General features: G+C 42.6%; 1 long non-coding RNA gene across 3 annotated transcripts in view; it reads right to left on the minus strand.

Moving 5' to 3' along the window:
• Positions 1 to 6,245: 6,245 nt before the first annotated feature.
• LOC118169263 overlaps positions 6,246 to 12,288 on the minus strand; it is a 78,269-nt gene continuing 72,226 nt past the window's right edge. For 2 of the 3 annotated variants that reach the window (XR_004751990.1, XR_004751989.1), the window contains 2 exons: positions 8,803 to 8,989; positions 6,246 to 8,072 (listed from right to left, as the gene is read on the minus strand). This is a non-coding gene — a long non-coding RNA (uncharacterized LOC118169263). Of the gene's footprint in view, positions 8,073 to 8,802; positions 8,990 to 10,396; positions 10,417 to 12,288 lie in introns of those variants that run through there. The other variant, XR_004751991.1, reaches the window with a different exon arrangement.

The raw sequence follows: 12,288 nt of genomic DNA on the forward strand, positions 1-12,288 counted from the left end.
AATAACTCCCCTAACTCATTCTGCCTTAGCTACTGTCCCATCCTGCTTGTTTTCACACCAAGAACCTCAGGTCTAACCACACAGGATTGCATGTGTCATTTAGGTTTTTCACTGGCTTGCTCCTTCCTGAACATCTGCTGAGCACTGTCTGATTTGTATGAATTACGAGTTCGGCTTATAGCAGGTCATAAAATGGCCATCAGAAGAGTTTTCCTAAAAAAAATAGTATATTTTTATATTTATATTTATATTTATATTTTTTTGCAAGTATATGGAATTCTTTGTAAAAATATAAAATTCAATTTTTCACAGAAAATGGGAATTCTGTTCAAAATGTAATATACACATTCACTGAAGACACACGTAAAAACAGGTATATATATATTTATATATATATTGCAAATAGGAAAAAAAAGCTCCATCATGTTTTCAGTGATAAAATAATCAATGTCCTAACCAGCACTATTTTTATTTTTTATTTTTAAATATATATATATATATATATATATTTGTTAGAGTGATGAGTGTAAATCCAGAGTAACTCCCTCGGCCTCAGTGAAGTTACTTGATTTATGCTGTTGTAAATAAAATTGAAATCTCAGTCTGTGTGTCTGGTTCTTGTGATGAATATCTTAGCCTTGTAGGTACATTAAAAAGAAAAAAAAAAAGAGATCTGATGGATTTTGTGTCAGGAGTACTGTGAAGAGTCCTAACTCCCTGTGGATTTGGTACCAGTACAGCTGGTCAGAAGTCATTGAAATGTGGGAATTTATTATTAAAAGTAAGAACATAAATACAGTTAAGTACTTAGAAATAATTTACAACTATATTTTTATCAGCTGTAATTTCAAAATCAGTGTCACAAAGAACACAGGTTCAGTTTTAAACGGTAGGTCCATTTCTTCTAGTATATTTGACATATCCTAAAATATCTTTACATCTGTGGACAGGTGACTTCAACACCAATGCTGAAAATGGACTTTTAAAATCTTCAGATATATCTGTAGACTTCAGACATATTTTCTCTTTCCCATTTAAGAAAGAATAACCTTTGCTTTAAATAAAGGAACAAAATATCACCACAAGATAGGGTGAACATCCGGCCTTCAGAAAGCCGGGAGCCATTCCCACTGAAGCCAAAGGCAGGGCACAGAGTCTTGTTGTTGACAAAGTACTTCAGTATTTGAGTTATGAATTAATGGTAGTTCCACTGCATGAATTCAAGCAGAGAAATTAGGTGTCTACATGCAAACACCACTTTCTATTTTAAACCCAGCTGGTTTGCAGGCCAGAGCATTTTATCTACAACTATCAACTGAAGCCATCGTGGCTGTTGCACTGCTTTGGGTTGGCAGGTATAAACTTGAGCAGGAACTCCTGTAATCAGCTTTTAATGTGTTTTTTCTCTCTCTCTTCCCCATAGCGGTGCCAAACTTACAACACTGATAAATAAGTAATTGTGAGTGATTCTGGTTTTGAGGTCAAATAAAGTGAAGAACACAGGAAGAGTGCAAATTCGTCCTCAGCATCAACTCCCTAACTTCAGTGGTATTACACTACAAATAGTTGCAGAGTAGGATTTCTTCTATAAGCAATAATACAGTTTGTGTTAAATAAGAAAGTACCTTAAATGATGCCTTGGGCTAAGTAGCTCGTTTAATCCCAAAATGTTGTTGCAGTACAATTTCTTCCACACTGCTCAAGGGGAGTTATGAGGCATGTTACGTACTCAAACTTTTCCAAAGAATTTAAATAATTTCTTCTTTGGTTTTAGACCAAAACAGTATTCTTGGTAAACTTTTTACTGGCTAGTTTTCAACACCCTCCCACCCCCCAAGAAAACAAAACAAAAACACCACTACCACCCCTCAAACCAAACAGACACTTACTACAGAAAATGTCAACTCTGCTCCTGTTCCGTAAACACCTACAATAACCTGGCCCCCCCATTTTAAATCATTTTGACCATAGCTCTGTTCTTTCTACACATTCTAAAATCATATAAGAGAAAATGAAAATGGAGATAACTACACTGAAATAGCCTCTCATCCTCCAGATTTAAGAAAAATGTCTACTGTGATTTTTTCCCCACATAATTAAAACATGCAGTGGTAGTTATTTATATATATATATATATAAAAGCTAGTGTTTACAGGCAAAAAGGATTCTATCAAATAATTTTCAGTCACCTTTGAAAAGCAGCACTGCTGTGAAGCATACAAACAAACAAACAAGGTTTTACTTCATCCTAAGAGCCCCAAACCCAGCTGTGCCCATTTGAGCCTTGCCTTACAGCACTGTTCTGGTTTTGCCCCGCTTACAAGTGACTGCTGCCTTGGTTAGTGATAGCTCCTTTTTCCAAAGGCAGCAGCTCTCAGGTGAGTGGAGCCAGGGATACGAGGGCCTTCGCTAACACAATGCTTCTGGTGAGCCCCTTCATTCTCTAGGGACTCCTGGACACTGTGCAATCAGGCTGGTGCTACCTAGATACCTCATCCTCTCTTCCCGGCCCTGTTTCCACCTATGTACCGGGGCCTCTCTCCCCTCTCCCTTTCAATCCAGCCTTCCAGCTCAGCCCCTGAGGCCTGGAGACACAGCTCGCACTGACAGCTGTGCATGCAGAGCTGATTTATTTGGCTGGCGTGGCACCGCGCCAGGGAAGAGGCCGTCTGAATGGTGAAGCTGTTAAGAAACTAATTGCGTGATGAACTGCAGTTACAGCGGAGCCTTTACTGTTTGCTTCATCTAATCACATTTGCTACCAAGGATTTTTCTTGTTTGCCCCTTTTCTGTTGTTTGAATTGGAAGAATACCAGGTTTAAAGCAGGGATGAGCTTGGCTGATTGGCTCCAAAGCCTTTATCATTAGCTTGTAGGTCCCTTCATTTGTTAAAAGGCTCAAATAGTGTTGCTGCTGTGTTTCCTTATTTTCTCATCTTGGACTGGGAAGCTTTGAACTTGCCAAGATCTCAGTTCAGAGTTCTGTGTTTGTTCTGCTCATGTTGATGAAGTCTCTAATCCCTAAATGAAGGGCAGGGAGCTTTTGGGGTTAGCAATTTCATCATCCTTAACAGAGAAAACAGAATCCCTGACAGCTCAGGTGAGTTAACGAGAAAATTATTTCCCTTTGCCTTGTGTTCAGATCTATTTCTGAGAAGGGGATCTGAGCTGAAGCCTTGGGTTGCAAAATACCAGCCTGTGGGAAGAACAAAATCAGGGGAGAAAGAAGTCTGTGCCACAAGATCACCTTTAATTAGGTCACGCTCAACTCCTTTGCAAGCAAAACCACCTCATCAAGCATTTACCTAACTGAAAAGCTGTTCCTACCTGGGAGAGATGTGTCAGTAAGGGACAGACCTCATGATCTACTGCCTGACCACAGCTTCTATGGGGCCCTTGCCACCCACTTCTGCTTTGGGCACAAATGCTTTGCAGCAGCACCAGAAATGTGGCTTGAGATGTTTCGTGCTTCTACTGCAGGGCTGATGCTGTTTGTGTGCAGTTGGTGATCACATTTTTTATTTTTGCAAGGGTTCTATTGATTTTGCTCATAGATATCGGGTTCAAGTCTACATTGACTCATTCTAAACCTGACAAGCTTGAGGCCAAAACTTACAGTTTCTCCTGATTTCAGTGCAAAACTTGCTCCATGGTCACTGCCTGCCTCTTGGGAAATGTGCAGTGAGGCCATTCCTCTCACTGGTACAGCGGAGCGGTTCCAAATTGCATTGTGCATGTTTTGTAGAGCTTTTTACAGAAGTCGTTTTAGAAGTCAGCCTTAGTTACCTGAAAGTTACATAAATAACAGCTACAAGCATGTTCCAAACTTGCCTGCATCATTCAGAATCAGATTCTTAGGTGGTTTTACTCCACCTTTTCCTCTGAATTACAGAACAACAGAATTACATTGAATCGGGCTGGTCCTTATACCCTGCTCCTTTCCTTCTGAAGCCCACTGACTCTACTGAACAGTGAACCAGAGCTGCTAAACTTCAGTTGCTAGGGTTATGTTCTGCCTCCTCATTGACCCACTCAGCCAAGGCATATTGTATGAAGGCAGAGTATTTATGGCAGAGTACCTGCGGGGCAGGAGTTGCGTGCTGTCAGAAGCCAAGAGCGCCACATGGAGCCTGGCCTTCCTGCACCTGGTGGGAAGGCACAGCAGCCAAAGGAGAGCAGCAGCTGGACCTCAGCACAGAAAGTCACTCTGACAGTTTTGCTGCATTCTCCCAAAGAACTCAAATCAAAACTTTTGTCAGTTAAAATCTCATTTATGTTCCCCCTTCACCCCACCCCACCCCCACCCCCCCCTTCCCCCCTTCCCTCCCCTGCACGGATAGAATAATTCTTAAAACTAGATAGACTGCAACTTTCTCAGTCTCCTAAGGTAGCCACTAGTAAGAGCTCTGTAAGACAAACAATCTCAGGTAGATGCAAATGGCTATCCTGCTTCTTAGTTCATGAATTTCAGCCCAAGCAGGTAAGCCTTCCCAAACCCTAGGCAATTCCTCTTCCTCTGCAGGACTGCACTCTTCTCAGCAATAAGGTACCAGATGACTCAGGCAACAGAAACATTTACAAAATGAGGTATTGTTCAGGCAATTTTCAGAGCCTGGATGTCTGAGAAGGAAAGGTTTTGGGAGCAAGGATTTCTGGGAAAAGTGGAAGAAAGGGAGCCCAATTACAGTAGGATAATGACCTGATGCTTTCCCTGATATATCAAATCATAAATTATAGTGGAGAGACAGGATTTGTTTGTCCTTGACATTGCACAGTACTGAGCCAGAACTAGTCTGTGATAGTCTGCATGCACTAGAGCTTGTGTGGCTCTCCTTGCCCCATTTGTGAGATTTTCAACTCAAAGAGAGATTATGGATAGATAAACAGGGAAAAAAATACAGAAAAGTCAGGCCAGGAAGGAAAACTACATGCTGCCCAGTGGGATCATGGTAATAGCAGATAAGCTTTGTGGAAGATGAGAACAGTCAGAACATTGTAGTGACTGCAGGAATGAGCTGGTGGCCATGCCTTGAGGAAATCAGATCAATATATTAGATTTAGTCTACACAGTACCAACAGTACAAAATTAATGGTCATACAGAAACCCATTTTTCCATCACTGGTTGGTTGTGTATCACCCTCCAAGCCCCTGCATAGTTTGACCTGGATTTGCTCCTTATATACCACACTCCCCCAAAAGTTTAGCAACACTTATCTGTATGTGTGCGCACATGCATGCATGGGGAGTTACTATCTAGCCTCCTTTTTCTGGGTCCTCCTTAAAGGTAGTTAGCAGCTACCCCCTTCAACATCACACCAAATTCAATCATGGAATAACTCTCCTGCAATCAGTGCAATTAGCAGGAATGTGTCTGACCCCAGCTTCACCTTCTCTGAAATGCAGTTCCTGGTACAAAGTGTTGCACTGCATTTGAGAGCGACATGTTATGCATAACTGGAGGTCAGGATCATCACATGAAGGCAAACCAACCCCAAAATAACCAGGAAGTCTTGTACCAGATATTGGTTCATGACAAAATAAAGACAGAAATAATTCATACTTTCACATCTTATTTCTGGTTCCTTGTTATACAAAACCAATGCAGTGCACCACAGCCCTAACCCAAACGTGCCATTACCTAACAAGTTACAAAAGTACAGCCAAAGTGGGAGCGCACTGACCAGTGCTGTACGGAAATATGGATCAATACTTGAATAGAGAGAAATACTTCTCCTTGCTGTCATAACCCAAGTTAAAACTTTTTGTTTCATACATATTTTTCTTATGGAACAGGATTCTGTTTCTTTTATTCAGGAAACCAAAAAAGTCTTCTGCCTAGGCTTGCACTGTTTCTCTGTGGATATGGACCATCTACCTTATTGCTGGCAGACGAGAAATCCTAACCATGAAGGAAAGGGCTGGAAGCTCACCAGACCTAGAGCGCTTGTGTGCTGAGTTGATGTCAAGATGACAAAGTATCTTTTGAGATAATATTATTCAATTTTTGCTCCAAGTATTTCTGAAAATGGTGTATTCCTTTAAACTAAAGAGTGACACAGGACTCCATAGAGATGGGGGCTTTGCCTGAAAATTTTAGGTGTTTGATTGTGAAACAAATTGTCCTTCTTTGCTTAGCAGTACAGCCATTTCTTTCTTTACTTGTTTTCCCCATATAAAATCTTGTCTTCCAGTCCCACTTGCACAATTGGCCCTCCTCTTGCGTTGACTTTCAAAGGATCCTTTCCGCTCTGTGTCACGCTACCCTCTCCTTTCATGTTGTATGTACAATGACCTCTCTTCCCTGTCATAATGCAGTCTAATCCTTCTCCTTGAACATCATTTGCACGGTAATCCTTTTCCTTTTGTGACAGAAGCACAACAATCCCTTTCCTCCACTGTCACTTGCAGAACAACCCCTTACTTCTTGTGGCCCAGAGAGTAACTCTTCACCTTCTGTGCTTAACACAAAATGATCACACTTCAGCTTTCCTTCAATATTTTCCATTAAGTTTCCATCTAATTCTACAAGAACACACCACTGTACTCTCATTCCCGGCTTTTCCAAATATTAACCTTCTCCTGGTAAGTGAGCAGTGTGAAGTACCATGGAAAGGTATACAGCCAAAACTTTAACTTGTTTTGAAAAATTTCAAGAAACAATCCCCACTTTCTCACTCATTTAAAGGAAAGGGCAACAACTAGTATGCGATTATTCTAGCATTCATTTTCCTTTTCAGTCCCTTCCTTTTTAAGGATACCATAATAAAAGGGGGGAGGGGAGGTCAGGAGTAGAGAGTAGGAAAGTGGAGATGAATTGTGAATCAGAACTTGAACCCAAATACCCCAAACATGGTCTTCTAAGTAACTCTGGCTTGCATACTTAAAACGTGAAAGATTTTTTTTTTTTTTTTTTTTTTTTTAAACCAAAAGAAGTTCAAAAACTGTTTTGGCTTAAAATCTTCCCCCCTTGCAATTTTAAAAATCGAGTAAACTGTAAGTGAGCATTTATAAACAAATCTACCAAGACAGGCCAGTTACTGCAGCAAAAGAGAGAGAGAGAAAGCAGGAGAGCAGCAACCAGAATTGCAAGGTTTCATCAACTCAGCAAGTCATTTAACCAGCTTTGCTTTAAGCTTTATCCAAAACCAAACAGATACCTGTTTAACCAGGGCTTCACTGCCTCCTCCAGCTGGAAAAGCCTTGTTCTGCGCCTATCCCCTGGGCAGCCACAGCAAGACAAGAAGCTGACAGGGCTGGAATTGATTACCCTGATTACACAGCAGTATTGCATTTGGTGATGACTTTGGCTTAAAACGATCCTGTATATTTCTTTGACCAGCCAATTTCCAACCTAGTGCCACAGCATGCCCTCCAAACAGGGCTCAAATAATTAAATGCTAAGCTTGAGCCTTCACAGAAACCCTGTGTTTAGAATCATCACCCTATGGGCTTTCTATGCTATTGGAGCAGCGTGCATTTGCCAGGCTTGGTTTGGCAATGTATCCTTGGTTAGCTACACACAAATTAATTGTAACAGCAACACTAGATAATTCTTCGGTGGTCCTGTGTCTTTAGTACGCCTCGACGTCCTGTGTGGTGCATTTGAAGTGCAAGATTTACTGCATTTGCTGCCAGAGTAGCTGCAGTGTGTGGCATTAGCTCCTGACTGGTACTAGCTGCCACGGCTGCTTGAACTGAATTCAGGGTGGAAAACCACCATGTTTTTTGAACAAAGATAATAATTATGGTAACCATATCACTTTAGTGTTTTTCTTTCCTGTGTTTATGAACAAGCGATGTCAGCCAACAAGAGCAGCAGCTTCTTCTCTTTAAATTAATTCCTGCTTTGGAATAGTGAGTCTCCAGATACGATAAGACTTCCAGCTTGGTATGTTTTCTCCTGCATCTTTTCAGTGGTGCATTACACATTCATGACAATTCTTCATCTCTGCTGTCACTTTTATGGCAGTGTTTTCCTTTTCCTCCTCTTCAGTCATGTGCATGCTGATCCTCTGTGTCACAAGCAGCCTGACCCTTCCTTTATATGGGCCCCCTCCTTCCTGTGCACAGCCCTGGATTACACAGTTAAAAGAAAAAATAATTTTACCTACAAAATGTAAATCGTGTAAAACAATGAAATTATTCCTGTTGCTATTTTTATTTCCATTAACCACCAAAACCAGTCTGGACTGAATAATTAAGCAGCTTTGTGTCATGAGTTTCAATGCTGAACATAACCCATTAACCCCATAGGAGCAAGGTCCTTGAATTCTGAATAATTTTGAGAGTAAACTGTGATGAATCAGGGCTGAGATAAGAGCCAGGCATCTTAAGAAAAAAAAAAAAAAAATCTGGAGCATGTTCTTGGCACTCAGGGTTTGTTCTGTGTTGCAAGCAGTTTGTGCTCTTTTTTTTTTTTTTTTTTTTTTTTTTTTTTTTGTCTTCCCCCATTCAATTCAGTCCCATGGGAAATACAGAAAAACTCCACTTGGAAGAAGTGTTTGTTCTAGCTCATTCTATTATTGTCTGATTTTCTCTTTTTCTTGCCACTGAAAATGTTTTTATATAAAGAAGACCTTAGCATTACTAGGACTCATCTGTTCATAATGCTTGTTCTCTACTTGAAATTGTCCTAAATTTCACTCTGTTGTCATTTTTCCTCCCTCGAATAGAGCCTTGTTAGCTACAACTCATCTTGGACATGCTTCTCTGACATGGATGCAGCTGATACAACATGGTTCAGTAAGCTCCATCAGTAGCAATATTCCTGGCACCAATACAAGTGTGCTGGCCTGTCCTTACCTAGCAAGCTGTGCAGCCAAACTGGTCAGTAAACTAAGGAAGAGCAGCGCTGTCCTTCTGTATCAGCTTCCGGAAGCAAAAGACTGAATGTTTTTTACATGAAACAATGTGTTTTAAGATCTCTTCCTGAACAGGTGTTTGGGAGGCAGAATGATGGCTCTACCCAGAGGTAGAATGACAGCTCTACCTGCAAAAATACAAGACAGAGAGTTAGTACCCAGCTGCCATCTGCCATGTATGTCTATAGACACACATACCACTCTCCTCATGTAAGGAATTGTAGGGTTAAAAGAGACCAGCATTTAAACTGATCTGCTACACAGAAGCAGCCATACCATTCTTTTGCCCCATTATTTCTGCATCAGCACCAACTGCTTCTAGCTGAGTTCCCTTTCCAATCAGCTCTGATTTACGGACTTTGATTAAAGGAGAACTTTGTCACATCCCTTAGTGATCATTTACAAAGTTTAGTGAAATGACTGCTCGCTGTTCTCATGGCTACAAAACAGGTACCAGCCATGTCGTGCACTGACATAAACCACACGTGTAGTCAGCGACGTGACTAGGGCTCTGACATGAGTAATGGTGGTAAGAGCAAGCCCTGCTCTGGGCCTGTTGATTCAGGAAATGCAGACTTTCAGGTTCAGAGGAGGAATTGCTGCCGGGGTTGCTGCTGCTCACAAGGACCAACACCACTGCTTTATCCAGTGCTGCTCCAGGTTGGACAATTTCCTCCTTACTGACTCATCTTTGCTTTCTCCATCTGAGACCACAAACTGTTTCTCAAATTTCAAGCTAATTACCTAGTCTGGCTGGAGAGCAGGTGAAAACAAATAAATAAAAAGGAAAAAAAAAAAAAGCATTACGTGTAACCTCCCTTTTTCTCAATACTAGCTGTGTTACATACCACAGCAATGGGCCAAATCCTGAGCTGGGTGGAATCAGAACCTGAAGTACATAAATATTATTTCTATACTTTAAGAAAACATGTGCAAAGTGAGAAAAATTAGGTACAGAATTAAAAGATAATGTTCTGAGAAAAAACATTAACATATTCATCTGTCGGATCAATACAGTTACATGTAATCAGGTAACAGTAATGCTATGTTAGCTGGGAGCATGCACCAACTTAGTGATTGATTGTGAAACATATTTCTGAATATAGTACATTCATTTTGAGCTTTGGTTTTATCACAAAACTGTAATTACCTCTAGGGACAAAATACTGATCAGAGGTAAAGGAGGAAAATGAACTGCCATTTTCCAGGGCACAAATAGACTCACACTTTCTTATAATACCTTTAACTGAAAACCATTTTGAGCAAATAATAACCTAACTCTGGAGGACAGCATACTACTACAGCCTGATGATGACTGGAAGAATGTGCACTAGCTGAGGAACTGGATGAGTATCTGCCAGAGAGGAACCTTTGTTTTTTTTAAGAACATTTTGCATTACTATAAGGCAAAGATAAGTCGCGTACCACACCTAACATGAAATTGGTGAGTGTGCAGGTAAAATCTTGTAGTGACATTTAGAGATCTTTGCAAAATCCAGAAGCACACTTTCTTCTTTGTCTTTCTCTCTCTTTTTCAATATGTCCTTTTCTCTCCCTGAAGAAGAAACAATAACTTTATTCTGACTAATATACAGAAAGTCTCCTATGACCAGAATGGTAAACTTACAATGAGGCATTTTATCGGCCACAGCCTCAGCCCAAATAACCCCCTTTTGTGCAGCTTGATTGTCCCTTCACAGGCCTGCAAGACCATACTTCAGCCTTACCACTTCAGCAAGAGCTGCAGTTAGTGCAGGAGAATGAGGGATGTCCTGAAGCAAGTCACTGATCTGCAAAGGAGCATCACCAGCTTCAGACAACTGCTCCAATGCAACACCTAGACGAAAACGCAACCACAACAGAAACCAGCATGCTCATCTGTCAGCCACTCCTCCTCATAAACATGAGCCATAAACTCTGCTGAAAATTAAAAAAACCCTCCAGCAAGCTGCTAAAAAAGTCCCGATGGGCTGGAAGCCACTATATCATGGGGCTCTGCCCGCAGAAGCACCCGGGGCCTGGTGGCTCTCTGTGGCTGGTGTGGCCAGGCCAGCCCAGGCCAGCCCCTGCTGCCTCTCACCACAGCGTGAGGCAGCTTTCCCCGGCGCGGCAGAGCATGAGTGCCAAGGCAGCAGGCATCACCCTCTGACATGGATGTCACGTCCAGGGGCCTGGCTTCGGCAGGCTTTTCACCACGCTGGGATGCTTCCCATCAAGGAGGCTGTTTCTTCACGTACGGAAATGCAGCACATGTTTCTGGGGGCCAGAGGCTGCTCATGATAGCCCCTGTGCCATAAGCTACCTGATGCAGTGACAGGTTCATCTTGACAGTAGCTGAGTGTTCCTCCAGGACACACAGTTACAGGCCGGGGAAGCACGGTGTGGGCCGTGTGTTTACAATCAGCACACAGGGGAAGGCCGCACGGTGTTGGAGCGGGGTCGCAGCCCAGCCAGCCTGGTGTCAAAGCATTAGAGAATGAACTGCACTACCCCCAACCTTAAGGGCTGCAGATAATGCGCAGCAATGAAGTTTTATCTGTGCTCAAGCACCTATTTTTTATGCGGCTAAAGCTATGTCACAGATGTTCCTCGCTAGAATAGATTTGCTCTGCTAATCCCGCACTAAGCTGCTGGCAGGGCTCCCCCTGCGCTGCCAGCCGGGGTGCCGAGCACCCCCTCTGCCCCCTCCGGTTCCCACTGCCGTGCTCTGCCAGGAGAGGGAGCCGGCAGTCTGAGATTGGGTGGCCTTTGATGTTTTCTGTTCATAAATCAGAGGGGTGCTGGGGCTGCCCCACATGAACGTAGGCCTCCCTGTTGCTCTGGGGGCTGAGGATTTCGCGTGCAGGCTGCGTACCGCAGAAGGGCCTCGGGTCTCGCTGGCTCCCAGTGCACTCTGATGCTCCAAACTGGGCTTTGAGGTCCTCACTCGCTTTTCCTGACTCCTTGCCCAGGTGAACTCCAATGGGAGTCTGGACTCGATGAAAATGAAGTCTACAGGTTCTCGCATGACATTCTACGTGCAAACCCACTGAAACGCAGCCACCGCTGGAGCGGAGAGTGGTGGCCAGCGGAGGCAGAGGGAGGCAAGCGACAGCTGGGAGGCGGGAAAATTTCGTTCAAGGCTACCAGGTGGCACACAGATGTTTGACAACATTTCTTTTAACTTAGAAACACATCAGCCTTCTTCCCCCTGCGGTATATGTGTTTCATTTTGAACAAGTAACTGGCAGCTGGAGAAAGTTATTAGAAAATGCTAAGTCTAAGTTCCAGCACTTGCAACAGCAGCAGAATTACCTGTTTCCTATTCTGCCCAAGCTTTATTTTTCCTTTTTTAGATATTGTTGGCCTCAAGTCAAGTTTTGCTGAAGTTATGTATCAGAAGGGGAATAAGTGGAGCTCCAAGCTTGTTTAAAGAGTAGAAACGGAG

The sequence above is a fragment of the Oxyura jamaicensis genome, chromosome 6, assembly GCF_011077185.1.
Source record: "Oxyura jamaicensis isolate SHBP4307 breed ruddy duck chromosome 6, BPBGC_Ojam_1.0, whole genome shotgun sequence".
Lineage (NCBI taxonomy): Eukaryota > Metazoa > Chordata > Aves > Anseriformes > Anatidae > Oxyura > Oxyura jamaicensis.